General features: G+C 41.4%; 1 long non-coding RNA gene across 1 annotated transcript; it reads left to right on the forward strand.

The window, feature by feature from the left end:
- The first annotated feature begins 381 nt into the window (after positions 1 to 381).
- On the forward strand, positions 382 to 1300 carry LOC117817964. Its single transcript, XR_004632273.1, has 2 exons — positions 382 to 540; positions 641 to 1300. It is a non-coding gene; the product is annotated as an uncharacterized LOC117817964 (long non-coding RNA).
- Positions 1301 to 15624: the final 14324 nt, after the last annotated feature.

The following is a 15624-nucleotide window of genomic DNA, read 5'->3' on the forward strand; positions in this document are numbered from 1 at the left end:
CAGCGCCCCATTTTTAGCCTTGACTTTCAACTCTATATCAAAATTCAAGTAAAAGTCATCCTCCTGGCACAGACACTGAAGGTTGGACTGTAAACTCTACATTTGTACATTAATCTCAAAATTCAAAAGACCCCCTCCCTCATGTTCCCCCTGCACTCTGGCCCTCATACTCTCCCATACTCTAATGTTACAGCAGAGTGTGATGGAGTATGTTTTCTTTGACTTTCAGTGTTGTGGCGAGCAACATTTTAACAGCAGCGCTCTGTTTATTCTCCCTGCCTGTCTGCATTAGTTAGAGCCTGTTTTAATTTACAGCATTGCAGCTTTTTTTCAGGGATACAGCGTGCATTATATATTTTCCCCTCCTGCTTTAGGAGAGTGACCTCAGATTCCTGCTGTGTTGTTTAAACGGGGAGTTTCGCAGAGTTGGAGGCGATCCGAAAAAGCTCAGGAGGCAGTGCCGTGATGAAGTCCAGACGTGACGTCCCACCTTATCTCTCCTGGGTGTTTCCACTCCAAACATCGCTCCTGAGTGTAAAGGTGGAAGAAAAGCCCTGTTCCTGAGACTTTTTCCTCTACCTCCTCTCTTTCCTTCCTTTAAATGGATTCCTAGCACTCACTCCGTTTTGTTTTCCTCCAGGATGTGACTCAAACGTGTTCGGTGCACGGTCCTGGTGATGACAGACCGGTCTGACCCACAGGTGACAATGTCAGACCTGTTTCTCACACTCAAGTGCCCAAACTTGAGCTTTATTTTCCCTCCTTTGCTCTCAAATAGAAATGAGGTGCAACTTTTATGGCTTTACCTTCTTTCTGCAAACACCTTTGCAGTGTTGGAGTTCAGTTTTCAAGGATTTGAAGGAACAGATAGCAGTGTGTGCTGCTGCCATCTAGTGGTGGACTCATGCTCTCCTGGCAGAGGCTCCAGCTTCTTGAAATGAACTCTGAAGAAAGAAGTCATAACCTCCCTTATTCTCCTGTTTTACAAATAAAGCATCAAAATTAGTTTTTCATGCTGTACCCCTCAGGATTTTAAATCCTAACACTTTGGGGAAGTCTTAAGTTGTAGTAAAGTTGACATATTTGACTTGAATCCACACAAACATTTCCACTTTGCTGGCAGACCACAGAAATGAAGCTTAGCAAGGCCTTGCTCCGTCCATATGGTGCAGAAAAGAAGCACAAGGTGTAAACACGACATATTGGATTTAGTAAGCATGTGTTAAGATTCAGCATTTGGCGTTTTATGCACCTCTCTGTAATAAAGTTGTATATTGATGCTTGATTGTATCGTTACGCATTGTGCCTTTGATTTATTTTTGCTTGTGCACAATAATTACATCAAGTCCTGCAGTGATCGAATGCTTTCTGCATGTTCTATCTAATGAGAAACCAGCAATGAGGCCAATTATGAAACATTACAATAATCCAAAGTAAGCTTTTTTTTAGGTTTTAATGCAGATCTACACACGATCGCCCTCGGGGGAGCGATGTATCACTTCACAGCATCTCAAGAACAACATGGGCACAGAAGCAGATGTGTGGAAATGTGAAATGCAGCCACCACTCAAAAATAACTCAAAACTCACACAGCGTGAGCTCCAACCTGTGTGTGTGTGTGTGTGTGTGTGTGTGTGGTAGCATGCTACAGTGGGCAGAACTTTCCATGCGTGGTTATGACTTCTTGAAAGACTTCATCAATGTCAGCTTAGCAGATCCAGACCCCCTCGTGCCCCCCCCCCCCCCCCCCCCCCCCCCCCCCCGCTCGCCTGCCACTCTTCATTTCTTAAACCGGGAGCCAAGAAAACGTCTGTACCTTGAAACCACAGAAAGTGCAGCTCTCATACCTGCAACGCCTGAGTCCTACACATCCTTAAGTTTGACTCCTTATCTGCTTTATCTGTTCCACGTAAAGTAAAAATAAATTAAGCTTAAACTTCATTTCATTGCACAAGGCGATGAACTCTGATAAGCTCCAATGTGCTCGTTTCTCAGGGTGTCATACTCAGTATTCTTAACACATCATTAGCGCTGTGTTTGGAGGCAGAAGGTAGCATCTGTTTCTTTACTTTCTAATATGTGGTTAATGTCACACGGCCCCTTTGATGAGCTAAAGGGGAATAAAACACCTGGGTATGGTACAGAAAAAACACTTTTCCAGGCTGCTTTCTGTGTGTTTCTACTAATGTCTCCTTCATCTTTAAGATCTTCAGAACAGTGAAACCAAAAGTCAGTATGATAGAAAGAAGGTGTTAGCAGCAGCTCAGGACACAGCTTCTGAAGCCTGGCTGAAAAGAAGCAGAAAGACACAGATTGAAAATGCCTTACTCAGCTTTGAATCATGACGTCTTTGTGTTTTGGGGAAAAGAACTCTGAAAACAATTCAGCTCCCTTTGGAAACCTCTTGGATATTCAGCACTGAGAGGTAAATATGATACACAGTTTTTTCATGTGTCTACATTCATCTACGTACAATGATGCAGCTTTAAAAGCAACAGCACAAAGACACACATGTGAGTCTCTTAAACTGGCAACTCAAAACATGGACTTTGAGTGGTAGCCCTTGGATCCTGTGTAGGAACAGTGAGCCGTGCTCTTGGCCCGTACCCGTCTCCTCCCTACATGTCTCCTATAGAAGAAACAGAGCAGTAAAATATTTTAAAGATCTTTAAATCACTTAAGCCGGGCATAAATCACCGTGCTGCCCTCTCTTAGCCTGTGGCACATTGGCAGCGATTAAGATAATACGCCTGAAAGCGGAGCACCATCAAGCCCTTCCAAAATGGAACCGAACCTCTGCTGAATGTGGAAAAAGACAGCCTCAGGGCTGCAGCAGCAGCAGGCGTGGAAACCTGAAAATGTACTCATCCAGCTCTGAGAACGTGAAGTCTCTAAGCCTCTCTGTCTCTGAGAATAAAGAGAAGGAGGAGGAGACGGAGGAGGAGGAGGGGGAGGGGAGTTTCTTTATGAGAAGAAACATCAGAAAACAGATTTGTTGCCATTTTTACTGCTCTTGTTTTCCACTTGTAGTTTTTATTTGAACGCAGCGGCCTGGCTGCGAGGGTCTGCTCCATGGGTTTGGCAACACAGGCGCAGAACACAAGTCAAATGAATGAATGAATGAGTAGATGAATGGATGGTGAATGAGGTCCCTGGCGAGGCCTCGGCTCTGCCAGGTTGACCAAAAAGGACCTCAAAATGGCAGAACAGCTCACCAGAATCAGGACTCTCAGGGTGAAAGGATGTGGTCTGGAGCTTGGACCAGGACTATCAAGGACATCCAGTTCACAGGATTGGACTGACTCAGGGAGGAAGCAGAGATCCTGACTCTGCATTCATTAGTGTGCAGACTGAGATGAACTGCTAATCAGAAGTAGCATGAGGAACTTAAAATGCAAACGACATGCTGCTTTTTACAGGTTAAAATGATACAAAAACAGGCGTTTTTAAAGAGCTACTGCCTGTTCTGAAGTGGTTTCCTTTTGTTAATGGTAGAATAATTTACCCTGTAATGTAACCACCATTAAAGACACTGATCCATTTGTGCTCATATGACTTATTTTATTGCATAGTAAGCCCACAAGTATTCATATTCAGACTGCTCTATAGTTCACAAAGCCCTGCAGCGACTTCTATTCTTCAGGACTGTATTCATGTCCAAGACACACAACGAGGCTGCAGAGACCGGTCTTTGGCACGGTCCTCCTAAGCCCGACATCAGGACCACTCATTTATACAGCACACCAATTGCAGTGCCACAAATGTCTCTGCAGAGATTTGGATAAGCAATTAAAAGCACTGTTCAGGTCCCGAGGGAGCATGGCGCCGAGTTACCTGAGAAAGAGGGAACATTCACCACCGAGGGTCGAAGGTCAGGGTCGCACAGGGGTGACACTTCAAATCAAAGGTAAGAGTCAGCTGCTGCAGGAAAAACATGGCCTCTCTGTAGGGGTCAGCAAGAAGGGGGGGAGTCATAATTTCCAAAAGAAATGATGGACATAATGAAGTAAATATTAGGGTGTTTCAGAGTGTGAACCGGTGCCAGTGTATATTGTTGTTAAGTCGAGGTAATTGCTGCCTCTCTGCCTCCTGCTGCTTCCACTAACAGTACCTGCACATTTATCACTCAGCAGCAGCTGGCCTCAGCCTGAGCGCGGCTCGGCTCAGAGACAAGCAGCTGGGACTGACTGAGACTCTATTTATCTCTTTGTACAAATGAGGGATTCAGGATAATGACATGCAAAGTTATGGGGAATAATAATAATTAGGAATGTATTTAAATCTGAAAGTACTTAATCCAAGTTTACCAACGTTTTTAATAGTTTCACTACCAGGCCTATTAGACTGACAGCTGTCTGCAGAAACTTACTTTTGCATTCTATTTATTTAGGAAAGACATCACTGGGACCACAAATCAGAGTATGTGTTTGTCTACCTGTTGTAAATAACCGATTCACATATAATGCTTTGACTTGATGAAGTGATTCAGCAGCCCAAGCTTTGAAATATGTAAGAGTCAGAGCCAAATTCCACCTGATCCATGTCCGGTCCATCTTCGATTCGTCCCAGCACCAGATCTGATAGGTTTCTGTTCTGTCAATGTGTTAACTTCCACTGGATCTGCTCTGTTGCGTTCCGGCTGTGTCTCTGATCCGGCAGGTTGGAGCACCCCGGATCAGATACACAAGACTTCTATTCTTCCCAAATGTCGGAGCACGACGCATCAATCTCAACAGAGCAGATGGACCGAGACAGGAAGTCAGGTTTCACCAAAACAAAATGAAAACATCCAGTTAATTTTCAGAATAAAACACTCTGCGTTATCACCAGATCGTATTTCACTTAACTACAACAACAAACCAAAGTCATGATGAGCGGAGCCAGGCCTGGAGTCAACAGGTCAGAGGTTTTCAGAGGACCAGAAAGACAACATGGATGAGGAGAGGAGGAGGAGGAGAATCCTTGATTCAGTGATTGCCGTGTTAAAACTTTGGTCACATGACTCCAGCTAAGACGGACTGGACACAGATCTGGTGGAAGTCCGACTGAAACCTCAGTCATTAGTGTTCAAAGCTGCATCTTGCCTGGTCTAACCCCCTCCCTCAAACAATGAATCAGTGTTCCAGATATAAGAACTGTTTGATGTGTGCTGTTTTTTATAATAAGCCAACAATACAAGAATAATAGATTGTTGACAGAGGACTTCATTCTTCATCTCTCTGTGGTTGTTAAAAAGGGTTCATCCTTGGTGTTTGGTCACTGTGCAGCGTGCTGGTGCAGGTTTCACAGAGTGAAAGTGTTTCAAATATTCATACAACATCACAGCAGCATTTCAGCCTGCCATCCTGAGCTCCACATCAGAGTAAAACTGGGACTTGATGAGTATAAAGATAACAATGAGACAGTGGAAGTGCATATTTGTACCAAACATGATGTCCATGCACGCTCAACAACTTCCAACTGGCCACTTCTCAACCCAAGCTTGGAAATGTTGGTGGTTACAGCCCGAGCAAACAAACAAAGTGTTTGACTGCATGATTACAGTCTGGACCTGAGGACTTGGCCAATACTCTGATATGCAAGAGTAGAAAGTATCATTTTGCCTCTGCAGAGATTCACAGAGGTCAAAAAGTCACGGCCTGAATGTGCCGGAGTACAAGCCGTCATAAGTTTGGACCGATCATGAATCCTTTTTGTTTTCTGTTGTAAACTTCATGAAAAGAGACTCAGTAATGGAAAACAGCTCACCTATTCCTCATTTTGTCAGTATTTGTGGTTGCTCACCTCATTTCTCATTTCTTTGAACACATGTTTAATGTTCCGCCACATCCCTGACAATAAAAAATCAGATGAGATTTTCTTTGTGGTTCCTCGCCGTAAACCCTTAACCATCCAATCTCCTAACCTTAAAGCCTTCTCATCTGACCTCATAGTGCAGTAATGCAATAACAAAAACATGATACATAAACCAGCCTTTATTCCTGCATCACCGGAGCACCTGTTAGAGACGGAGTTGCGTGCAAAAGTATGGATCCAATTCAAAAGCGGCCCAATCAGGCGCACAGATGTGATGGTTTATTATCTGAAATGATACTTGGCGAAGAAGCCATTCATCACATTTGTTGAAAATTAATTTTGTGAAAGTCAAACCTTTTATTAAATCATGCTGTGATGTTGTGCAGATTCCACATATGGCTCCCAGAGCTCTTCACACGACTTTACATAGGTGTTACCACGTTACATGGCAGCACTACAGACGAACGGGATCCCTCGCCAAAACAAACAGAGCGCTGGTGTGATTTATTCAGAGGTGATACGCTCTTAATGCTGACGGCTCACACAGCAGATCTGCTGCCTGCATGCTGTGCCAGACTGTTGTTACAGAGGCACTAATGAAGTACATTCACTCAATTACTGAGGTGTTCCGTTTTAGTTTTATTGCATTTTTAATGCAATTAAACGTCTTACTTTGAGTGCATTTCAATGTCCCTGCAAAGACCTTGTCGTAAATGTGCAATATAAACAAACCCGCATTGCCTGACTTTGCTACAGAACAAGTCTCTCATGTTAGTCGTAAATTTCTTGTGCTTTCTTGTGCAGATTAAGAAAACTTTTATTGATTAATGGGAGGAAGATAAAGCAGCTATTCAGCAGACAAAGTGGTTGCATTTGTTCCCTCTTTACCAGATACAGGACCAAAGTGACAAATGTCTTTTCAGGGTTTTTAATTGTTGCAGTGTTTTCATGGTAAATGGACCTCCAGGTTAGATTACTGTAACTCCCGCTTATCAGGCTGCCCCAATAAGATTCTTCAGCTAGTTCTAGGAAGAGAGAGCACATCTCTCCAGTGTTAGCTTCTCTTCACTGGCTCCCAATAAAATATAGAATAGAATTTAAAATCCTTCTTTTAACCTACAAAGCCCTTAAAAATCAGGCACCCTCATATCTTAAAGAGCTCATAGTGCCCTATTACCCCTCTAGAACTCTACGCTCCCAACATGCAGGCTTGCTAGTTGTACCTAAAATCTCTAAAAGTAGTATGGGAGGTAGAACCTTCAGTTATCAGGCCCCTCTCCTTTGGAATCATCTACCAGTCAGGGTCAAGGAGGCAGACACCCTCTCCACTTTTAAGAGCAGGCTTAAAACTTTCCTTTTTGATAAAGCTTATAGTTAGAGCTGGATCAGGCTTGGACCAGCTTTTGTTATGCTGCTATAGGCCTAGACTGCCGGGGGAACTGGCGCACTGACACACTGGGATCCTAGCTCACCCCCTTCCCCACAACCCCTTCATCACTTACTGTAACTCTTCCTGTCCCATTAAAGTTACTAACCATAGACCTTTCTGGAGTCCCTGAGCTCCCTTGTCTCGTAGGTCCCTCTGAGCTGCCGTAGACGTCCTCCTGCTGCAGACGATCTGGACTCCAGCTGATACGGACATGCTGGACTCCAGCGGCAACAGCTTCTACTACTCGTCTCATCACTATCACCTCTCTCTCTTACTCCCCTCTATCCCTCTTTCCAGACCCAACTCAGTCGAGGCATGATGGCTGTCTAACATGAGTCTGGTTCTGCCTGAGGTTTCTGCCTGTAACTAGCTAAATACTGCGATGTGCAATGCTCATGGTGGATTAAGGTGGGGTCAGACTGAGTCTTACCCTGTCTTGAAGTTGGGTCTCTGTTCATAATTTGACATAGAGCGGTCTAGACCTCCTATGTTTGTAAAAGCGTCTTGAGATAATGTTTATTGTGATTTGGCGCTATACAAATAAAGATTGATTGATTGATTGATTGATTGTCTCAAAGCGCTTTTACACACTACTCGTTGCATTCACCCATTCACCCCCATTCACTCACTGATGGTAGAGGCTGCTAATGTAAGTGACCATCAGTGTTAGCTAATCTCATCTGTAAACATTCAGAAACCTGAACAACAGCGGGTAATTTGGGGTTCAGTGTCTTGCTCAAGGACACTTCAGCATGTGACTGCCTGAGCTGGGATCGAACCGCCAACCTTCCGATTGAAAGACTACCCACTGAGCCACAACCGCCCCGAGATCAGAGTGCTGTCTCTCTCTACTGTTGACTCAGTCTGGATGGAAGCTGAAGATTCCTCTCATGGAAAAGTGACAGTACAAATGAATCATAAACATGATGAGCAGCTTTAATCTGCAAGTTATTTGTTTGTCACAAAGCTGCCCAGAATTTAAATTCCGTACTTTAGTGTCACTCTTTATGAGCTGAAGGCTAAACTCTAGCAGCAACTGTTATTGTAACTTAAGTTTACGGTTTACATTATACTCTTTCATGTTCATCCTATACAAAAATGTCACGGCAATGTTGACACTCTGATTTGTTTCCATTAAATCAAGCTGAAGTTTAACCTTTGAAACTTATAAGCAATGATTAAAGGATAAACATTTACTCTCCAGGAAAGTTTTATCTGCAGATGGTTGTTTTATTGTTTGAGCACATGCGTTTCTGGGCTAAGCTAATATTTACTGGATCATTCAGTTGAATCCAAATCTACATTTTGTCCCTGTTTATGTAGAGTCAAATGTATCATATGTATGATCTTTGGAAGCCAATTTTAAGGCTTAGGTCACGTTTAAAATCACAGATTAATGAGTGGAAGAAATTTGCTTCATGATCAGGTCTGCTGTTATAAACATTTGGTCTCCCGAGTCTCTCAGACTTTATGAAAATGTAAGTTTAGATCTTAAAGTTCTTTGTTTTTTTGTGTTTTTGCTTAAAAAACTTCTCATTGATTACAAGAATAGACACTCATTGGGATTTTGATTTTGATTAGTGCTGGTTATGAAACAAATAATATACCTATCATGTAATCTGATTTTTGTTTTAACCGTGAATCAACAAAATAAGTCTTTTTAATCTGATTGTAAACGCTGTTACAGCTGCAGGCCACACACAGTAGCTTAAATGCAAATAGGGTAGTTTCATAATTAAAGGGACAGTTCAGGTTTTTTTAAATGCTCAATTTCATATCATCAAAATTAAAAAGAATATTCTCTGTTGTCTTGCAAAAAAAAGCTAACAAATCTGCTTTTTTAAATCAAACTTAAATGGTCAAACCTTGAAAACAGAAATCAGTTGTTTTTAATGTCAGCTGCATCCTTGCACTCACTTTAGTCTTACTAATAATTTAATAAAGCATGTTTTCCACATTAAGTTTTTTGATCTCTTTGTCTAAATTGATATTAAACATTTTAAGCATAGTTTGTTTGTTGTTCAGTTGGTCCCATCTGTGGCTCACATCCAGACACTGTACAGTCAGTGGAGACAGTGCTCTAATGCATATTTTATCACAAACCATGTTATCCTAACTAAGCAGATTTGGTGCCAGAATCTAACATAACAGCCACTGTTTGCCGGGTGCTTCTATTCAAATTGTCACATGTTGTTTTGGGAATCATTGGCAGTCGGCCTGTTCTGTCCTTTAGGTTCAAGGATGTATGGAATAAACACAGGAAGCAGCAAATCTGATTGTACCGAGGGTCAGTGTTTGTCTTTGTTTGTTCTTTTGTCAGCTTCTATACACATGTATGTTCCTCTGTGTTCTCACTTCTATCCAGTTCATGTTCAGTCATGTTATCTGAAGACTCTTTACAAACAGCAGGTTTAGACCGTACTGTTCTATTATTAACAAAGACCCAACATCAAGACAAGATAAGATCAAGTCCCATCTTACAGACAGGACTCAGTCTGATTTCCTCTTAATCCACCATGAGCAGAGCACTTTGCAGCATTTAACAGGCAGAAACCTCCAGCAGGACCAGACACATGTTAGACACACATCTGCTGAGACAGAGTTGGGGTTAGATAGAGGGAGATGAAGAGAGAGAGATAATATTGCTGACACAGATAGTAGTAGTTGTAGCAGCTGGAGTCTGGCATGTCCGTAGAAGCAGGAAGTAGCGAATCAGATGAACCTACGAGACAAGGGAGCTCAGGGACTCCCAGAAAGATCTATGGTTAGTAACTTTAATGGGACAGGGAGAGTTGTGCATTCCTGTGTCTAAGAGATTGAGAGCTTGAAGATTTTACTTTATTACAAGAGGCTTTGGATATGAATGACAGTAAATACTAGACAACATAGTTTACATTCACAGTGGATGTTTGAGTCCTTGGGTTATTTCACATGAATTGCTCCTGACGCTCTGTGAGTTTGTTTATCAGAGCGGCTGTCTGAGATGGACCCAGAACGTTTGCTGCACATTCTGTAAATTGTCCTTCAGTGTCTGGATGAATATATTCCTCTTTTTGTGACTCATACCTGCTAGCTGTTGTCCCTCAAACACCCAGTTGGTCAGCTGTAAAGAGTGAAAGTGTTTATGGGACAAACCTATCTTCTGCTTATATCAGATGAGCAACAAAATATCTTTGTTTACAGGCCAACTCCTGGAACCACATGTCTGATTTGTGCAGTAAAAAAAAATGTTTCCTCGTAATGACTCAGAACTAATTGATTGTGCATGGACAGGAAAAGTTTGAGAAGTTGTTGATCATGGAGCTGTCGCTTCCAGTCTGTGTATGATAAATGGATTTGGCTGTAGTGCACCAGAGGGACCGCTTGATTGGCTTAAGTTGCTGATCATCCGGATCTCTTTCCTGTTTGTTTACCATACCTATGGTGCTGCATCCATGTGCTGATGAGAAAGTCAGACAGCCAAGCTCTCCAAGCTGTTGGCTGAACACAACTGATCTCACATTCTGTTTTGTCAGAAAATCCAACCCAAGAGGACGAATGATAAACAAACAAACTTTTTACTGATGCTGCCGCTCAAGAGAAGCATCCAGTGTTGATGGAGGTTTGTTCTCCGCTGAGCGTCTTCCAGCTTTATTCCTGTGTTTATGCAAAGAGAATTGCTGAGTGCGGTTATTTCCCAGAAACACCCAGCTTTAATTTCATACTGACATTATGCACATTCACACCTGGGCTCTGCCCGCTAAAACCACTGTTTCATTTCGCAAGAAACTGGAGAAACAAGTTGAAAAGCATCATGTGAGATTCAGACGTTGTTGCTGAAAGTCGAGAAAACCTCACCCGTTTATCTCTCCCGTCCAGGCTCTTTTCAGAGGCTTGAACTCACTCGCTCCTTTCGGAAATCAATCATGTGTTGGCTGTAACCTGCTGCTGGTCATGTATAAACTATAGCTGCAGAATTGGACCTTAATCACACACAGGCCTCTGCGTTTGCACATGTTGACGTCTCCTGGTCAGAGGCCTTTGTGCCAAGTTATTGTGTGAGCAGGTAAAAACAACAGGCCAGCAGTCAATGGCAGGAAACGAAAGCCTGGCTGGCCTCACAGCACACAGCTTTTCAACAGAGGAAGCGATGTTAAACACATAAAGTGGTGGAGTCATATTTCAGCTCAATATTTGTTGAGTCACACCGGCCAGATGAGTGCTCTCCTTCATCACAAAGCCAAGAACCACATGACCTTCCAAGAACTTAGGAGATAAACACTTATAGTTACTCAATGCACGGCGCTGTAAAGAGATGCTCTGATTCTCACAATGGCATCAACATACAGTGGTGTTCAACCATGTGGAGGTACCTCAGGAGACAGTCACAGTGTTTCAAACATCTAAGAGGGGCTGAAGAAGTCATGATGTAGCTATACAGTGTTTTTAGTGGAAAAAAGTAAGTACCAGTACTCCCTTATTCACCTGTTGGCATCTGTATTGTGTGGTCAGTATCAGTAAATAGAGCTGGGCGATATTGTACAAGATGTTGTTACAAAAAATGTTTCGTATAAGTTGATATTCATAATTATTACAATAAATATCAAATGATTATTTCCATTTAAATTAAAATAATGATTCTTGCTTGAGTGAAAGTTAAATAAACTAGACAGTTTGTTAGCTTGTATCTTGGATTTAGTTCTCTGATAAGCTTCTTGAATCCCTTGTTTTTGACGGCACTAACAGGAAGCTTATTTTAGTTTGTAGATTCTTATTTTCCACTGGTTGAGATAATTTGCATAATTAAATTTAAAGCTGCTGTGAGGAACTTTTAGCTTGTATCAATTCTGGCGCCCCCTTGTGCACAAAGTGCAACCTCTTATCTCTTGTCCTGTACATGCAAAATAAGTGTCTTCAGACAATAACCTCATCCTGTTGTCTTTGAACATTTAGATTTATCACACAATGTGATTATTTGCAATGAAAACAGCCAAAAAAGGGTGTTTCTAAAGCGAGATGTCAATCATCTGTTCTGACACCTACCCACTCAGATCAGTGTCAGGCATTAAAATGACAACAGAGAAGGTATCAGTGTTGTTGTAGATGGTCTTGTTTGCTTTTGAGGGTCATAAAGAGGCATCAGTATCAGTTTCAGTCTTTTTCTCAGCCAGTTAAAAACTCCTCATAGTGCCTTTAAATTTAAAACAAAGATATATCAAATTGTATTCTGTGCATCAGTTTAGTAGAGTATTGTTTTGAGTAGTGCACTCCCCTTTAAGAATACTAAGAGTTAGGGGCAGAGTGATGTTGTTTCCCACCGTGCAGTGAAAGCATCACGGTTATCAGTGTTCAGTTGTCCTAGGAGAACAGTGGAAATTAAACGTGTTAGAAATGAACAGCAGAAGTTGTCTCTGTGCTCCTCCTTTACCCACATCCTGAAAGTTTATTTAACCCTCCTGTTATGTTCGTTTCTCAGGAACAGCAATAATGTTCCTGGGTCAATTTAACCCGTGGCATATTTAATTATCAAAAAGTGTCCAATCCCAAAAAAACCCCAAAAGAACATTTATTTAATCTCATTACTAACTCCATTACTAACATTTTAAATCAATATTTAGTGCAATAGTGTTCTGTTATTCTCACAGGTCATGGTTTAATGAGGATATCTCACTCATTTTTAATGAAAATTCATGATCAAGGGGTGTGTATGTGTGTGTGCGTGTGATTGATGTGAAATATGTCACACAGCTGCAAAGAAACAATCAGTATTTGACACTTCTGACTCCTTTTAACCTCCACTTTGACTGCCGGGTCAAATTGACCCACAAACAGTATCTATATCTATAAGCATGCAGCAGGGGGGGGTTGCACATATGCAAAATCAACCATTTTCATGTTATATGTTAATTTCACTTATTAAGCCAAGCAGAAGAAGTTTCATACTGAAAAAATGCTTTTAACATTTTTTTTTTTCAACTTTAAAAGGGGTCAATATGACCCACAACATAACAAGAGGGTTAATGAAGTTTATTAAGTCAATAGTTAACGCAGAGTCAGCACAGTGTCAGGCTAACGATTCTGCTTTGAGCTGGTAGGTTTTGAGTTTCCTTCAATGTCACTCTTTTCAGCTGTGTTTACATTCCACTAAGCCCCGCCTACCTCTTACCCTGCAACATGATTGGCTGTTCAAGGCTGTCTTCTTCTTCTTCTTCTTCTTCTTCTTCTGCTTCTTCTTCTTCTTCTTCTTCTTCTTCTTCTTCTTCTTCTTCTTCTTCTTCTTCTTCTTCTTCTTCTATCTAATGTTGGGCGGCAGTAAGGCACATTAGCGCACCCTTTCTTTCCAGTGGTTGGGGGTGTAATTACAAGTTTAAATATTGAAGAGTTAATTTGCAAAAATAGATAAATCGCTTTTAAAAAATTATATTTTTCCTTACAAAAAAATTTTTTTTTCTATTACTAGCTTTAGGTATTATCAATCAATTGAAGTTGGGTGGCTTTGACTAAGTCAGAATGACATTACTAATTAGAGGTATCTTAAAAATGTAACTTTATTAAAAATGAATTAAAAAGAAATTAGTTTTTTGAAAATTGATAAAAACAGAGATATTTGTTTTTGCAAATTAGCTCTTAACTCTTAATCGTTATCGAACATTTTTCTTTGTATTTGTCAGGATAATTATTGTTATTGAATTATCGCCCAGCCCTATCAGAAATCAACTTGTTTTTGTGTTTAGTTGACCGCCTGTTAAGAAGCACTATAATGTATAGTAAACAAGTGGTTGTGTAGATAAGAATCCCTTCAGGGTGAGCGAGACCCAGACATGAACCCTTTTCTAGCACTTTAAAGTGTCTTCATACCAAAATGTAAAAGTAAATGCACTGCAGCTCCTCCATCAGAAATGCATCATCAGACGTTCAGTGTGATATAAAATAAATACTTTACCAACAGGAGAGCGTTTAGGTCAAAAGGACATCTGTCTTGTTACGCAGAGAGGTCGACTCTGCCAAAACATGAATACCTGAAAAAATGCCATGGAGTCTGTTTTCATTGTATCAATAATCTTGTATAATTTTGCATAACCCTGACATGATACACTACGATAACAATGCCTAAATTACTGCATAGCTGTTGTTCTTGGATTAATACGGCTAACTATTGAGATTCTTCTAAAAACAGGGGCTGTATTCACACGGATGTACACCACTAATGTTGGTCTACGGCCATTGGCTTGATGAAACATGGCCTTAAAAAATGCTTTTATGGAGCCATAATTCAGAATGCGGGCATTTGCATTTAGGTTATATGATTCAGTCAGATGTTTTGCAGTCCTGGGATTGTGGCGGTTACATTTTCCTGCTGGATTTTTCCAGGAATTTGTCCTGGGAGCTGTCAGATTAGGGAGTGGACTTCCTGATGTCAAAGAGACAGATAGTTGCTCTTTGACTTAACAATTAGAGCAGCGGGGGGAAGCTGTAAACGAGAAAATAATGAGAGAGCGTAAGTGTCAGCTGCATTATGAGCATGACATTCCCCATCTAGTTAATTAGGCTGTCATCACTCTGGGCGCTGATTACACACATTCACACACACACTTATACACACACACTGTAAATATGAGTGGGACTCTCAGCAGCTCAGGGGGCCAGCCTCGACTCCCGGAAGACTTTAGGTTTGTGTTTTGGCTACGAAGCCTTGATTGAAAGTGTGCAACTGTTCCAACTTCACATTGTTTATGTGCTTGTGCCTCTGTGTGTGTGCCCATGTTTAGGCTGAGCTGAAAGATTTCTTTATTTTCCTACAGGCTCTGCCACGGTAGCTCTAATGCCTTCATGCCTCTTTAAATCAGACGGGTGTGAAAACCAAACGTCAATCAGTGAAGTGTGCACTTCAAGGAGGCAGATTTTTCTTGATTCGTCGACATTCTTTATTTGGGCGTTGATGTCTTAAGCTGAGAGGGTTGGAAGCCGAACTAAAATCCAATCTAATCTAAATTTTCATTTGAGAAATCCACATCCTCGCTCCCACACATTGATCTGCTTTGAGGCACCAGGTGCTGTAGCGTTCTAACAGGCGTGAAATGACTCCCTAGCTGCAGAGTTTTAAAAAGGACCAGCTTGAGGTTGGCAAAAAAAAAAGAAAAGACACAGTCATGCAATAGCCTTGATGGTGAGGGAAATATACTGCATGATTTTATTCTTGGATTTCATCCTGATCTCTACCACAAGTGCTAATTAGATGCTATCTCAGTTCCCCGTTTCATTTTAATTCCATCATTTTACATTTGATTTGTAACACATGGCCAAGGTATTTGTCCTTTTTCCTAAAGCAAGAGGGGAAAAAGGAGCAGCAGGATTTCTGTGGAGCTCAGTGCAAAAACTCAGTATTTACAACTCCTAATTGGCAAAGTGTGTCTGTTGTC

Source organism: Notolabrus celidotus, chromosome 8, assembly GCF_009762535.1.
Source record: "Notolabrus celidotus isolate fNotCel1 chromosome 8, fNotCel1.pri, whole genome shotgun sequence".
Taxonomy (NCBI): Eukaryota; Metazoa; Chordata; class Actinopteri; order Labriformes; family Labridae; genus Notolabrus; species Notolabrus celidotus.